The following is a 16,205-nucleotide window of genomic DNA, read 5'->3' as shown; positions in this document are numbered from 1 at the left end:
ATTACTCTTCCTTCTATACATTTTTTCTTCCTCCCTTGTCTTTCATTTTCTATTGCTCGGTCAATATTCCACATGTGACTGAAAACATGACTTCCTTTACGTTGCAAATTCGGTTTATTTCACTTAACATGATATTTCAAATTCTACTCATTTTCCTGAATATGGGATGATTTTCTACTCTACAGCCAAATCAAATTCATATGCATATATACCACATTTTGAAAACAACTCACATATATATGGGTACTCAGACCCATTTTATAGCTTGCCTATTGTTAATAGTGCTTCAGTAAACATAGATATTTAAGCATCTCTACCTATCTAGATTCTATTCCTTTGCGTATATATACTTGAGTAGAATAACTGTATAATGTGACAGTTCTACTTTTAACTTTTCAAGAACCCTCATACTGATTTCCATAACTGACCAGACTAGTTTCTGTGCTTGAACATACTATTTTCCGTTATCTCTTCATTGGCTTAACCTTTAGCTTGTTCCTTGTAATTGATTAGATAAGTAGAATCTTTGTTGACATTCTTTCATGAAATTTATGTTTTTTAATCTCTTAAAAATTTCTGATTCTAAATGTAGCACAAGTTTTCACACTCAAATTCCTGGCATTCCAACAGGTCTGTTTAGCTAACAGTTGGTATACTGCAAACTCTTTGGATGCATTTGGGAAATTGTGAATCTGAACATGTCAACACTATACAGATTAAATGGCTGAATGTCTTTACTTTGGTAGGATTAATTTCAGCTCTGTCTGATAGTACTTTGTTGCAAGTCTTTCTCTGTCCCACAAGCCAACTTCCAAATCATGACATGGAGGTTTACTATTAATTATGAAAGATTGGTCTATAGCTTAAGCTAGTTCATAACTAGTTCTTATAACTTATATTAGCCCGTTTCTATTAATCTATGTGCTACCATGAGGCTTGTGACTTCTACCTCTCCTTTTACGTGTCTTACTTGTTCTCCATCTCTCAGGGTCTCCTCCTTCTCAGCATTCTCCTTGCCCCCCAAATCCTGCCTAGCTTTTGGCTGTTCAGCTTTTTATTTAAAAAAATCCAGTGATACATCTTCACAGTGTACAATAAGATTATTCCACAACAGTATTTGCCTACTCAGAATTACTTGATAATTCTCCTTCTAGCTTTGGAGATATTTCTGGGGGTTGGACTTTCATTCAGTTCTTTATTCATTACCTAAATAACTTCATTCATCCAACATTGTGCGTTTAATTTACATTAAGTAATTGATTACTGTACATTAGAATGAGCAAAATTCAACCCCATTCATGCGTTCAAGTAGTCTGTTTCCACACATTATGAAGAAAGTTAACACATTTTTCTGGTGTTACTAAAACCTACCTTTTAAAAGAAATAGGTGATACTTTCATTAAATAAAAACAATGAAATATCCAGTACTGGATATTTCTATGGAGATCATTTAAAGCAAGCAAAACTCAAGATTTATATAAACATAAACATTAGACTTATGGATTAAAATGGGCATCTCATTTCCTAGTTATTTTTGTGTCTCAGTTCCCTGAGCAGGAATAATGATGCTAAGTTCATAAAATTATTTCATGAGCAGCATAGACTTAGGAACTAAGTTACACATTGTTGTTAAAATTTATCATAAATGGTCTGCTACTCAACAAAAGGCAGATGTTCCCATGTTTGGATGACATTAGTGTTATTTGCAAGATGCAATTTCATATATTTTGGCTTTGATGTAAAATTAGTTTTGTTTAGAATCTTCAATTATTATTAGGGACAAACCAACTTTATTGCAACAAAGATCCAGTTTCACAAATAGGACCAAATATTACTACAATACAGTAACCTCACTAGGTTATGATGGGTTAAGTCATGGCAGAGCTTGATACTCGCTGACTTTGCTGCATCTGGTGTTTTTATTGCAACATCATTCAAATTACTTATTTAGAACATTTCTCTTTTGGTGTTTTCCCCATACTCTTCATTGTACTCATAGGCTCATTCGTGTGTGTGTGTGTGTGTGTGTGTGTGTGTGTGTGTGTGTTTTCTTCCCAGCCTTATTCACAGGCACAGTGGCTGCCCTTTTTCCTGTAGTATATTATGTATTCTTAACCTACCCCATTCTGGATCTTGAGCTAGGTAACTTGAGATGCTCTAAACCTGTGTTTATATCTTTTTGTTTCTTAACCTCTACTTCCTTTTCTGCTTAATTTTTCTAATGGTGATGTTTTTATAGTCTAGTGGAAGAGATAAAATAAGACAGTTTACCTAAAATTGATTCTTTTAAATAGATCATATGAATTAATTTAAAATTCTTTGGAGTCAGAGTTGATAAAATGTTGACCTTGTCTACCAGCTAGCTGTACATTCTCAGCTTTTTCCATTTTAAAATTAGATGATAATACTACAAAAGACCGGGGGGAAAGAGGCTAGTTAGCCCCTGGCATAACTTATTGAAGGACGATGATCTTAATAGTAGCCATGAATCCTTCATGAGTATAATTAATTTTAAATTGTGAGTAGTCCCTAGTAATATTTTTTGAGTAAAGAATGGTTTTTACTTTAGATATTAACTTCTTGAAAATATTTATTAAAAATTGTCTTAGAATCTTGTCTCCATTTTTAAATTCTTGGTTTATAAGTACTAATGAAATTTTTTGATTAACTTACTCTTGAAATAATTTGTCAGTTCTTCAAATTAAGATATTCATCATGCAACCAAAGTTTTGAGATTTTAGAGTTGAGCATGGGCATCTCCTAGGGATTTAAAATACTACCCTAGGCAGTATGTGAAACCCAGTGAGGCTCAGAGGCAGAGGTGAAAGTATGATGTTTAGCTTTAAAAGCATACAGGATTACATGGGATAAAGTAGTATCACTATAAGAAATTTCAATATATCTTTAAAAATGGCAATGTGTTTCAAAAAAGAATAAACAGATAGTCATAAGAGTCAGACAATAAGGGAGTTTGCTGTGAGATGGTGTCTTCTAGAAATCTCAGAACCTGTACTCATACAATTTCTCCAACATGACTACCTATGCATAATCTGAACAAGAACAAAATCACTAAGCATTTCAAAGTGGACAGAAAGTTCCTTGAGTCCTTAACTTTATGCAAAGGACTACAAGCAACCAAGGAATGTAGTCAGTGGTAGAAATGGTCTTCCCCAGGGAAGAATACACCAACTGGCTACTCAATATAAAAAAAATCATCTCTGAAAACATATATGCTAATAATGTTATATAGGTTGAGTAAGGTATATTTAGAATTACATATGATATAAAGATATGTATGTAACAACAATTAATGAACAAATAAGGCCATGAATTTGAAAGAGAGCAAGGAGGGGCATATGGGAAAAATTAGAGGAAGAAAAGGAAAGGGGAAATGAAGGACTTACAATATAATTTCAAAAAAAAAAAAACCACAAAAAGAGTTTCAATTATTTCTGGCATTTGGTGGTATTTAAGGTATTTCCTAAACCTTAAATTAAATTAAATTCATATACCTAAAATTAAATTGAATTAAAAACTTAAGAGGTAGAATACAGCCCCTTAGAGATGGCTCTGCACTTAAGAGTGTTTTCCAGAGGGCCTGCGTTCCACTTCCGGCACCCTCATCAGCCATCTCACAACTCACCTGTTATTCTGGCTCCAAGGGATCTGATGATTTCAGGTTTTCATGAGCACTGTGAACAGGTGCACAATTAGATAGATACAGACACATATAAATCTAAAAAAATCCTTAGAAATGCATAATCCATTAAAAATCAAAATCACAGGCTATTAAAAGAAAAAAATCACATTTTAATTCTAATATTTTTATTTGTGTCACAGATTATGGTTTTCTCATTTAGGAATGCCTTTACATGATGAAATTAGATATACTGGTGCTATACTCAATTCTTACCTGAAACATGTACAATATTAATCAACAGTTCGTATTAAAATAGTTCTGTAGTTGGCACATCTACTACATCTGTAATCAATATATATGATAACTCCAACAAATAATTTTGTTTATTCATTTAAAATACTATTAAAATGATTCTTTTTTTTCCCGTGGTTTTTCAAGACAGGGTTTCTCTGTGGTTTTGGAACCTGTCCTGGAACTAGCTCTTGTAGACCAGGCTGGTCTCGAACTCACAGAGATCTGCCTGCCTCTGTCTCCCAAGTGCTGGGATTAAAGGCGTGCGCCACCACCGCCCGGCCTATTAAAATGATTCTTAATTAAAATTTTTATCTAAAGTTTTCTTTCCCTTGTAAGTACTCAACTGTCTCTAATGTTGCTTTTGAGTAGATACATTACATTTTATTTAGTATGGCATGTAAGGTACTTCTGCTGGTGACCAACTGTTTTCTTTTTCTTTTTTGAAAGTATTTTATGTTGACTTAATTGACTTATGAAAATGTACTATTAATGGTATAGACTTTCATGCTCTTTAAAAATATTCCAGTTCCTAAGCATGTTCTGTACTTGGATTTTTAATGTGGACATTCACATATTTAAGTTACTTCTTTTATTATGTATTGCATACCTTCTGATTTCAAACATGAGATTCTAAACTTTTATCCTACCTCTGCTAATTAAATTCCTTTAATATGCTTGTATCCTATATAGCACACCTCAGCACTATAAAAGTTATCCAGGAGTGAGGAAGTTTCCAGGTTGGTTTGATTTTTCTGTGTCCTATAGTCAAACTATGTGGTGTCTTCAATATTGGAGTCTTACCATTTAGTTAGCGTACGCAATTGCAATAGTCTAAGATTTTTGGGGTGCTTCTATGACCTCCATGACTGCCTTAGATAGAGTTTCTATTGCTGTGAAGAGACAATATGATCATGACAACTCTTATAAAAGAAAACATATAATTGGAGCTTGCTTACAGTTTCAGAGGTTTGGAGCATTATCATCCTGGTAGGACATGGTGGGATATAACCAAACATGGCACTGGAGAAAGGTAATGAGAGTTCTACACTTTATCTGTAGGAAAAAGGAAATAAATTTTTACACTCTGGGTATAGCTTGAACATATAAGACCTCTAAGCCCTCCTCTATAGTGGCACACTTCTTTAAACAAACCACATCTACTTCAACAAAGCCTCACCTTCTAATAGTACCATTCCCTATGGACCACACATTCAAACCCATGTGGTTATGTGGGCCATACCTATTAAACACAACACACTTTCAATAGTGTATAAGGAGGTATTTCATGCCTATCACTGTGATTTTCTGTAACAGGAGGAGTGGACTGCGTGTCATCCTGGTCACCCAGCTATCTTACACCTGAAATAATCAAACAAAAACTGTATTCATTTAAACACTGCCTAACCAGTGTCCATTTTTGGCAGGAGATCCTTGGCATCTGCTACTCTGCTCTTCTTCCCAGCATTCATTTCTGTCTACTCTGCCTACCTAAGTTCTGTCCTATCAACTAGGCCAAGGCAGTTTCTTTATTTATTATCCAATGAAAGCAACACACAAACAGAAGGAACTCCTACACCATTTCCCCTTTTCTGTTAAACAAAAAGAAAGGGTTTAGCATTAACATAGTAAAATTACATATAACAAAACAATTATCAAGCAAGAATTACAGTTACAATATTTATATCTATTTTATCTTTTATCATAACAAAGGAAAACTATAACTATCTATCTATTCTTCAACTCTATCAAAACTTCAGAAGGATATAATATTACCTGTGTAAACTGGAAGTGCATTATAAACAAATTCCAAAACTCTAGAAATGACAGAAACATTTCGCTGCCTGGACAGTCATCCAAAGTTCTTCTGTACTATTGGGGCATCCATCTTTAGCCTACAGGTCATAGTATCCAGCAAAATTTTTCATGAAGCCGGAAATTTTAAATACAGTTCAGTCACTTTCTTCTGTGTCTTGCAAAATGTCTTGCAGACTCTTTCATGAAACATGAACCCTGAAGGATCATCTCACCTTTAGGCAAGTTTAGCAGTCATCTCTCTGTGGGTTCTTCATGTATAGTTATGCATCAGTCCAAGCAAGAGCAGTTTCTTGCCCAAATGGCTAACCAACTCCACAAGGAGGCTTTTCGATGCCCATCTTCCTCTTAAAGTAGATTGGTGCTGCCAGGAGCAGACATGTCCCATTGCTATGAAAAGCCCTAAGTTATTAAAACATTTTAAATGCCATATTCTGTAGTCTTTCAAAGATATGGGGCACTGAGCTGAACAGAAATTTTCAACCGAAGAAGTTAGAATGGCCAAAAGACATTTAAGGTCATGCTCAACTTCCTTAGCGATCAGGGAAATGCAAATCAAGACAACTTTAAGATACCATCTTACACCTGTCAGAATGGCTAAAATAAAAAACACCAATGATAGCCTTTGCTGGAGAGGTTGTGGAGAAAGGGGTACACTCATCCATTGCTGGTGGGAATGCAAACTTGTGCAACCACTTTGGAAAACAGTGTGGCAGTTTCTCAGGAATTTCGGGACCCACCTACCCCTGGACCCAGAAATACCACTCTTGGGAATATACCCAAGAAATGCCCTATCATACAACAAAAGTATATGCTCAACTATGTTCATAGCAGCATTGTTTGTAATAGCCAGAACCTGGAAACAACCTAGATGCCCTTCAATGGAAGAATGGATGAAGAAAGTATGGAATGTATACATATTAGAGTACTACTCATCAGTAAAAAACAATGACTTCCTGAATTTTGCATGCAAATGGACGGAAATAGAAAACACTATCCTGAGCGAGGTGAGCCAGACCCAAAAAGAGGAACATGGGATGTACTCACTCATATTTGGTTTCTAGCCATGAATAGGGGACGTTGAGCCTATTATGCGGGATCCTAGAGAAGCTAATTAAGAAGGTGAACCCAAAGAAAAACATTTAGGCGAAGAAAGGAGACAGAGACAAAGACCCACAGTGGAGCACCAGACTGAAATCTCAAGGTCCAAATCAAAAGCAGGAGACAGAGCATGAGCAAGGAACTCAGGACCACGAGGGGTGCACCCACACACTGAGTCAATGGGGATGTTCTATCAGGAACTCACCAAGGCCAGCTATTCTGGGTCTGAAAAAGCATGGGATAAAACCGGACTTGCTGAACATAATGGACAATGAGGACTACTGAGAACTCAAGAACAATGGCAATGGGTTTTTGATCCTACTGCACGTACTGGCTTTGTGGGAGCCTAGGCAGTTTGGATGCTCACCTTACTAGACCTGGATGGAGGTGAGAGGTCCTTGGACTTCCCACAGGGCAGGGAACCCGGATTACTCTTAGGGATGATGAGGGAGGGGGACTTGATGAGGGAGGGGGAGGGAAATGGGAGGTGGTGGCGGGGAGAAGGCAGAAATCTTTAGTAAGTAAGTAAGTAAATAAATAAATAAATAAATAAAAGAAAGATATGAAGAATGCCTATCTAACTGAAATATATCTCTATATATCTAGAAAATCTAACTAACATGACTATAAGCTTGACTATTATCGATGATTATTCATTAACAACCTATATTTCCAAATTATACATTACATTTTCAAATGTACTTCATAATCACAATACTTTAATCAAGAGCAGAAATATACATATAACAAGATTGATCTTAAATTTATATTAAGAAAGCAAAATCCATACCAATACAAATTATTTATGTCTATATCATATCCCCCTTTAAATGTAAAAAGCAGTTATAAACAATATTTGGAAATATGGATGTAGTTATTTTTCTCCAAACTTCTTCTTGCTGTATGGTGGTCTTGTTGTGCTAAGTTAATCTCAGTCAGAAGTTGGGAAAATTTTCTTTGTGGGGGTGTTTACAGTGACCTTTCAGGAGGCCAAGGTTCATGAAACCATATCTGTATGGATGCAATCCACAGGTTCTCATCTTCTGTGAAAACAAAAGAAGAACCTCTTTTCCAAAGCACCATATTCTTAGACCCAAATTCTGAAGTCAAGATACCTTTATAATATACATGTTGGTTTAGTTTAGCAGCTCATACAATAAAATGTGTTTTTGTATTTAGCTCCTTCACAGTCAAAAAATTCAAAAATAACACAATAACATACATAATCCAGGCTCTCTGTGAATTTTTCATTTTTATGTGGCTAATTTTTACTCTATCACTTTCATTGTCTCTTTAAAGACTTTACCCATTTTTTTTTAGTATAAATTTTGTTTATTTTTCAAACTAAACCACAGGAAAAAATGAAGTATAAGACTGTATCCACTATACACAAAAAGAAACTTGCAAAATAAAACCACTATCAAGAAATATATTTGTAGTGTTCATATTGCCCAACCACGTGGTATTTGAACATACTCAGTTTACATATAGGTCACCTCTAGATAAGGAGCTAATGGCACTGGAAGTCTGCTGGAAGAAGACGGTCAGTTTTATTCTGGAATGTGGCTCTTAATAGGTTGCCTATGTTCTAGTACAGTGGTTCTCAACCTTCCTATTGCTGCAACAGTTTAATACAGTTTATCATATTGTGATGACTTCAACATAATATTCTTTCATTGTTACATTATAACTGTAATCTTGCTACTGTTATGAATAATAATATAAATATCTGATATGCAGGATATCTGTTATGGGATGTCCATATGGTTCAAAACTAACAGATTGAGAACCACTGCTCTAGTCAGCGGTCCCACACATGTACAAAAAGCACTAATTGGATTTAGTAGACTAAAATAGAGGGTACATAAACTTCATATGATGAGGCTGATGTAGTATGGGTCCTAGGAGGAGTTGGAGGATATGACTGGGTTGTAGATATGAACACTACACATCATGTATGAAATTCTCAAGGGATAAATAAAATACATTTTAAATGACCAAATCAGCATATTGTACATAGATATTTCACTAAATGAGAAATAGAATCTTTGCTAATGTTTAAGGAAAAAATAGATTGGGGCTGGAAAGGAGACTCAGTGGTCCAGAGCACTTCCATCTCTTCCAGAAGACTCAGGGGCACCTGCACATATATGGTACAATTACATAAATTTATGAACACCTGAACACACATATACATATAAATAAAAATTTTAAAGTCTATAGAATAAGAGAAATGCAATTTAATGTGATATTATATGACTCTATATACTCTTTTTATTATTTATTTATTTATTAAAGATTTCTGCCTCCTCCCCGCCACCGCCTCCCATTTCTCTCCCCCTCCCCCGATCAAGTCCCCCTCCCTCGTCAGTCCTAAGAGCAATCAGGGTTCCTTGCCCTGTGGGAAGTCCAAGGACCACCCACCTCCATCCAGGTCTAGTAAGGTGGGCATCCAAACTGCCTAGGCTCCCACAAAGCCAGTACGTGCACTAGGATCCAAAACCCATTGCCATTGTTCTTGAGTTCTCAGTAGTCCTCATTGTCCGCTATGTTCAGCGAGTCTGGTTTTATCCCATGCTTTTTCAGACCCAGGGCAGCTGGCCTTGGTGAGTTCCTGATAGAACATCCCCATTGTCTCAGTGTGTGGGTGCACCCCTCGCAGTCCTGAGTTCCATGCTCGTGCTCTCTCTCCTTTTGCTCCTGATTTGGACCTTGAGATTTCAGTCCGGTGCTCCACTGTGGGTCTCTGTCTCTGTCTCCTTTCATTGCCTGATGAAGGTTAATATTCAGGAGGATGTCTATATGTTTTTCTTTGGGTTCACCTTCTTAATTAGCTTCTCTAGGATCACGAATTATAGTCTCAATGTCCTTTATTTATGGCTAGAAACCAAATATGAGTAATCCCATGTTCCTCTTATTGGCTCTGCCTCACCTCGCTCAGGATAGTGTTTTCTATTTCCGTCTATTTGCATGCAAAATCCAGGAAGTCATTGTTTTTTACTGATGAGTAGTACTCTAATATGTATATATTCCATACTTTCTTCATCCATTCTTCCATTGAAGGGCATCTAGGTTGTTTCCAGGTTCTGGCTATTACAAACAATGCTGCTATGAACATAGTTGAGCATATACTTTTGTTGTATGATAGGGCATTTCTTGGGTATATTCCCAAAGTGGTATTGCTGGTTCCAGGGGTAGGTGGGTCCCGAAATTCCTGAGAAACTGCCACACTGTTTTCCAAAGTGGTTGCACAAGTTTGCATTCCCACCAGCAATGGATGAGTGTACCCCTTTCTCCACAACCTCTCCAGCAAAGGCTATCATTGGTGTTTTTTATTTTAGCCATTCTGACAGGTGTAAGATGGTATCTTAAAGTTGTCTTGATTTGCATTTCCCTGATCGCTAAGGAAGTTGAGCATGACCTTAAATGTCTTTTGGCCATTCTAACTTCTTCGGTTGAGAATTCTCTGTTCAGCTCAGTGCCCCATTTTTTAATTGGGTTGATTAGCCCTTTACGGTCTAGTTTCTTGAGTTCTTTATATAATTTGGAGATCAGACCTTTGTCAGTTGCGGGGTTGGTGAAGAACTGCTCCCAGTCAGTGGGTTGCCTTTTTGTCTTAGTGACAGTGTCCTTTGCTTTACAGAAGCTTCTCAGTCTCAGGAGGTCCCATTTATTCAATGATGCCCTTAATGTCTGTGCTGCTGGGGTTGTACGTAGGAAGTGTTCTCCTGTGCCCATGTGTTGTAGAGTACTTCCCACTTTCTCTTCTATCAGGTTCAGTGTGTTCGGACTGATATTGAGGTCTTTAATACATTTGGACTTGAGTTTTGAGCATGGTGATAGATATGGATCTATTTTCATTCTTCTACAGATTGACATCCAGTTTTGCCAGCACCATTTGTTGAAGATGCTCTCTTTTTTCCATTGTATACTTTTAGCTCCTTTATCAAAAATCAGGTGTTCATAGGTTTGTGGGTTAAAGCCAGGGTCTTCTATTCGATTCCATTGGTTGACTTCTCTGTTTCTATGCCAATACCAAGCTGTTTTCAATACTGAAGCTCTGTAATAGAGTTTGAAGTCAGGGATGGTAATGCCTCCAGGCAATCCTTTATTGTATAAGATTGTTTTGGCTATCCTGGGTTTTTTGTTTTTCCATATACAGTTGATTATTATCCTCTCACTGAGACAATGGGGATGTTCTATCAGGAACTCACCAAGGCCAGCTGCCCTGGGTCTGAAAAAGCATGGGATAAAACCGGGCTCGCTGAACATAGCGGACAATGAGGACTACTGAGAACTCAAGAACAATGGGAATGGGTTTTGGATCCTAGTGCACGTACTGGCTTTGTGGGAGCCTAGGCATTTTGGATGCTCACCTTACTAGACCTGGATGTGGGTGGGTGGTCCTTGGACTTCCCACAGGGCAGGGAACCCTGATTGCTCTTAGAACTGACGAGGGAGGGGGACTTGATCGGAGGAGGGGGAGGGAAATGGGAGGCGGTGGCGGGAAGGAGGCAGAAATCTTTAATAAATAAATAAATAAGCCCACAAACACAAAGAAATTAATCAGTGCTCTATTGAACCACTCCTGGGTCAAGGGAGAAGTGCTTATATCAAGAAAGTTGAGAAATCTCACACTAGTGACTTAATAGCACACCTGACAATGCTAGAACAAAAAGAAGCAGACTCACACAGGAGGAATAGAAGACAGGAAATAATCAAACTGAAGACTGAAATCAATAAAATATAAACAAAGAAAACAATGCAACAAATCAATGAAACAAAGATTTGGTTCTTTAAGAAAATCAACAAGATAGACAAACACGTATCCAAACTAATTCCCTATACTCTTTTATTATTCTTCTCGCATCCTGATCACAGCTTCCCTTCCTTCCACTACTCCCAGGACTGCCCCAGCTCCCTTCTTCCCAGATCCACTCCTTCTCCATTTTCTTTTGGAAAAGAGCAAGCCTCCCAGGGACATCAGTGAAACACTGTATTACAAGACTCGGCACAAACTTTGTCCTCTGGCATAATCGTTCTGCTTATCTATGGGTTATTCATTTTAATAAAACTCAGCATCTCTCAGTCTGCTTCAGGTTTCTGCTTCTTCCAGAACATGAAAATAAACACCCATGGTTTAAGAGTGGACAGGCTGCTAGATTATGTATTGAGTCATGTTATGTTATCATGAAGACTCCACAGCAGAAATAAATCATGTTTTTGTAGCTTTATAGTTTGAATAGCAGTTTATATAGATATCAGGAAAAATTAATATTGATTTATTAGTTTCCATCTTATTTCAAAAGCTCTTTCTTAAGCATCTGTATTATGTTAATACTTCTCTAGGGCCTAACAACAGTGGAAAAGAGCATAGTTCTTCTCCCCAGTGAACAGTCAATCTTCTGACATAAAAACAAACCTTATGCTTGTACTTACAAGATGAGCAAAATATCCCATTCACTAAACATTCTTCTGGTTTCAAGCATGCATTTAAGATCTCACAACAGGGCAAAGATAAAGTGTAATTGTAAATGTTTATGCCTGGCAGATATTGTTTGGTAGCATTTATATTGCTTTTACCCAAAGCAATTTCAATAGAATGATTCATCTGTTCCAGGGTTTGCCTTGCTTTTTGTTTAAGGATTCTATTTCTGGAACTGTATATCTATGTTTCATTTAGTCTGCTATATATTGTGGAAATAACATAACTAACACAGAAGGACTTAGCATTACCTTGTCCTACTAAGAATTTAAGAATTTAGGCAGTTGGGTCAATGAGATGGTTCAGTGGATAAGAGCAATTTTCATGCATGCCTGAGAAATTGAGTTTGATATTCAGAATTCAATATAGGAGAAAGGAACTGAATGATCTGTTGTGACCTCCGCATATGTGCCATGATATGCATGCACTTACTCACATATACACAATAATATTAAATAAAAAATTAAACAAAATAGAATTTAGTCTTTTAGTGAGATTCATCCGTAGGTCATAGTTTTCCATCCCCTAGTATATTCAATAAAGAGTGAAGATTTTTATGTCTGACTGAATGGAATTTTAGAAATAGAGGAGTGTGGTGGTTTGAAGGAAAATGCCCCCCCCCAAGGGAGTGGCACTATTAGGAGGTATGGCCTTGTTGGAGTAGGTGTGGTCTTGGAGGAAGTATTTCACTGTGGAGGCAGGCTTTGAGGTCTCGTGTTTATCTCTGTCTCCTTTTTATCCAATCCAAGACTTATGCCATGATATGATGACATTTACATAGGGTGGCTCTCTTTACCTCAACTAGTGCAATCAAGGTACCCCCCCCCAGACATGTTTCAAGGTCAGTCTCTGAGATGATTCTAGATTTGTGCTGACTTGACAATTCATACTGATTATCATTAAAAATATCCAAAATTACAATTAATTGATTAGAATTTTCTACCTAGTATTTCTTTTGCTGTAATTTGCCATAAGTAACTAAAGCTACAGACTGAAAATCTTGGCTAAGGAAAATAAATATTAGAATAACATCTCTTAGAATTAATGTACAAATAAAATGTTCGGTAGAATGAAAATGAATGCTTTTCTGCCAGTACACTTTTCAGTATAATATCGAACCATTTTCAAAGTTTTTTTAAATTTTTTTGGAATCCATGTGCATGAGCACACACGTACACAGACACACACACACACACACACAGACACAAACACACACACATGCACATGTACACACACATATGCAGGTTGCCATGGAGGTCAGAAGAGGACCTGAGGTTCCCTGGAACTCACACTACAGGTAGTTTGTGAACTACGAATGGAATCCATACTCTATGAGCAAGTGGGAGCTGTTCTAGACAACTGAGCCAGATCTCTGCTCTCCCATATGTCTGTTGTTAAATTTTCTTTGGTATTAATGTTTGGGAATGATGCAAATGTTTATAGAGAGAAAGAAAAGTGAGGTATAATGGATTACAGCCAATTGCTTTTGGACTAGAATCAAATCTGATTCTAAAAGATAGAGGCTTTATTTTGGTAAGAACTGTATGGGCAAATGGCTTGTGGATCTATATTATTTAAATTAATTAAGCGATAAGTGAAAAACAGACATACTCAGTGGATGTATATGGATTCAGTAACAGTATTTGTAGTGAATATGAAAGAAAATTTAAAAGGTTTACTTTGGAATGATAACCAGCAATAAATGAGAATGAAACTCTATCGAATATGGTAACGGGATTTTGTCAGTTGGGTTGGTTGGCAGAACTCAGCAGGTGTCAGTTGTCAGCCTGTGCTCTTAGAGAACAGTGAGGAATACTCACTTGAATTCCCTACATCCTATTAGTCAAGAAAATACAACAGTAATGCACCCTACATTTATTCTTTGTAAACTCTGGCCAATGACTTAAGTTGTAGCACAAGAAGCAAAAGAAGCAAATTAGTATTTACTTGGTCATAGTTAGCAGAATTAAAAAATTCCCACTTTAGTAAGATTCCTATGCCTCAGTTATTAAATAAGGCACAGATATTGCTGTGAAAAGACTTTTAAATATAGCTAAGATCTCTAATTAATTGACCTTAAAATTAGAAGATTATCCTGTATCACTGAAGTGGGCCAAAAGCAATCTCATGAGTCAATGAAAAGAGAAGAGAAATATGGAAGAAATAAGGTGAGCATCAGAGCTATTTAGGTTCACAAACCTGAAATCCTTCTAAGATGGCAGCAAAGATGGAGAAAAGAAAATGTAAAATAGGGGGCAGAATAGCTTACAGAAGTAGAGAACTAGGTATAGCTAGCAAAGGAACTTGGACCTCAGCTTAACTGCACAGAACGGAACTGTGATAACAGCTTGATTGGATTCGAAGGCAGTTTCATCTCCAGAGCAATAAAAGTAAAGCCAGTCAGCACTTTAACTTTAACATTTTGAACATCTAAGCAAACAACAAAGAAGTCACCCAGTATCTGGAGTTATAACCCCCAGGAAGGATGAGATAATAATTTGTGCTGCTCTGAGGTTACTAACTGTAGAATAGATTGTTACAGCAGCAATGACAACTGAGGTCTAGCAGTGGCTGACTGGCATACTTCCCATTTCCTCAGATTTTAGAGAAAGTTTTAGAATACCCTGATCATCCACTAATGTTTATTATTAACTTTTCAACATCAATAAAGTTTCTATTACTTGATAAATCCAAAATAAATTAAACACAATCTACATTTGAAGTCTGGAGTTTTGTGTTCTTGACTCCACCTGAGCAACAATTACCAGCCTGATTTTTATGGAACATACCTGTGCTTTTTCTTATCTATTACATGATTCAAATTCCTCTAGTTTTTCACTCATTTTCCACGTTTTTGTCATGATTTCTATTACTTGTCTTTTAAAAAAAATGTTCAATGTTAGAGATAAATGATTTGCTCAGATCACTTACTTCTCTTTCTATAGCTAATATAGTTATTTAAAAATTATAGGATATCAAAACAAATCTCAGATTCTATCTTACACCGGTAAGAATGGCCAAGATCTAAAACACTGATGACAACTTATGCTGGAGAGGATGTGAGGTAAAGGGAACACTCCTCCATTGCTTATGGTAGTGCAATCTGGTACAGCATCTTTAGATATCAGTATGGTGATTTCTCAGAAGATTAGGAAATAATCTACCTCAAGACCAGCAATACCACTTTTGGATATATACCCAAAGGATGCTCAATCATACCACAAGGACATGTGCTCAACTATGTTCATAGCAGCATTGTTTGCCATAACCAGAACCTGGAAACAACCTAAATGCCCCTCAACCGAGGAATGGATAAAGAATATGTGGTACATTTACACAATGGAGTACAAAACAGCAGAAAAAAAATGGCATCTTGAAATTTGCGGGCAAATGGATGGAGCTAGAAAACATCATATTGAGTGAGGTAACCTAGACCCAGAAAGACAAATATAATAAATGTACTCACTCATAAGTGGCTTTTAGACATAAAGCAAAGAAAAACCAGCTTATAATTTACAATCCCAGAGAACTTAGACAACAAAGAGGATCCTAAGAGAGACACACATGGATCTAATCTACATGGGAAGAACAAAAAGACAAGATCTCATGAGTAAATTTGGAGCCTGTGGATCATGGGAGAGGGTAGAAGGGGAGGGAAGTGGAAGGGGGTAGTGGAGAAAAATATATAGCTCAATTAAAAACAATTTTAAAAAATCATAGGATAGGGGATGCAGGGTGGCAGTTGGAGTAAGGAGAGGGATTAATAACACTAAAAACCTTTGAGAAGTAATATGAAAGCCAACTAGTGTAGAAGCGTATATATATATATATATATATATATATATATATATATATATATACACACACACACAC

The 16,205-nt window shown here is 36.6% G+C and overlaps 1 protein-coding gene across 1 annotated transcript in view; it reads left to right on the top strand.

The window, feature by feature from the left end:
* Positions 1 to 16,205, top strand: part of Malrd1 (MAM and LDL receptor class A domain containing 1) — a 642,532-nt gene that overhangs the window by 15,339 nt on the left and 610,988 nt on the right. The window lies entirely within an intron of this gene.

Source organism: Chionomys nivalis, chromosome 13 (assembly GCF_950005125.1).
Source record: "Chionomys nivalis chromosome 13, mChiNiv1.1, whole genome shotgun sequence".
In the NCBI taxonomy this organism is placed as follows: Eukaryota; Metazoa; Chordata; class Mammalia; order Rodentia; family Cricetidae; genus Chionomys; species Chionomys nivalis.
This window is presented reverse-complemented; position numbering and strand designations above follow the sequence as displayed.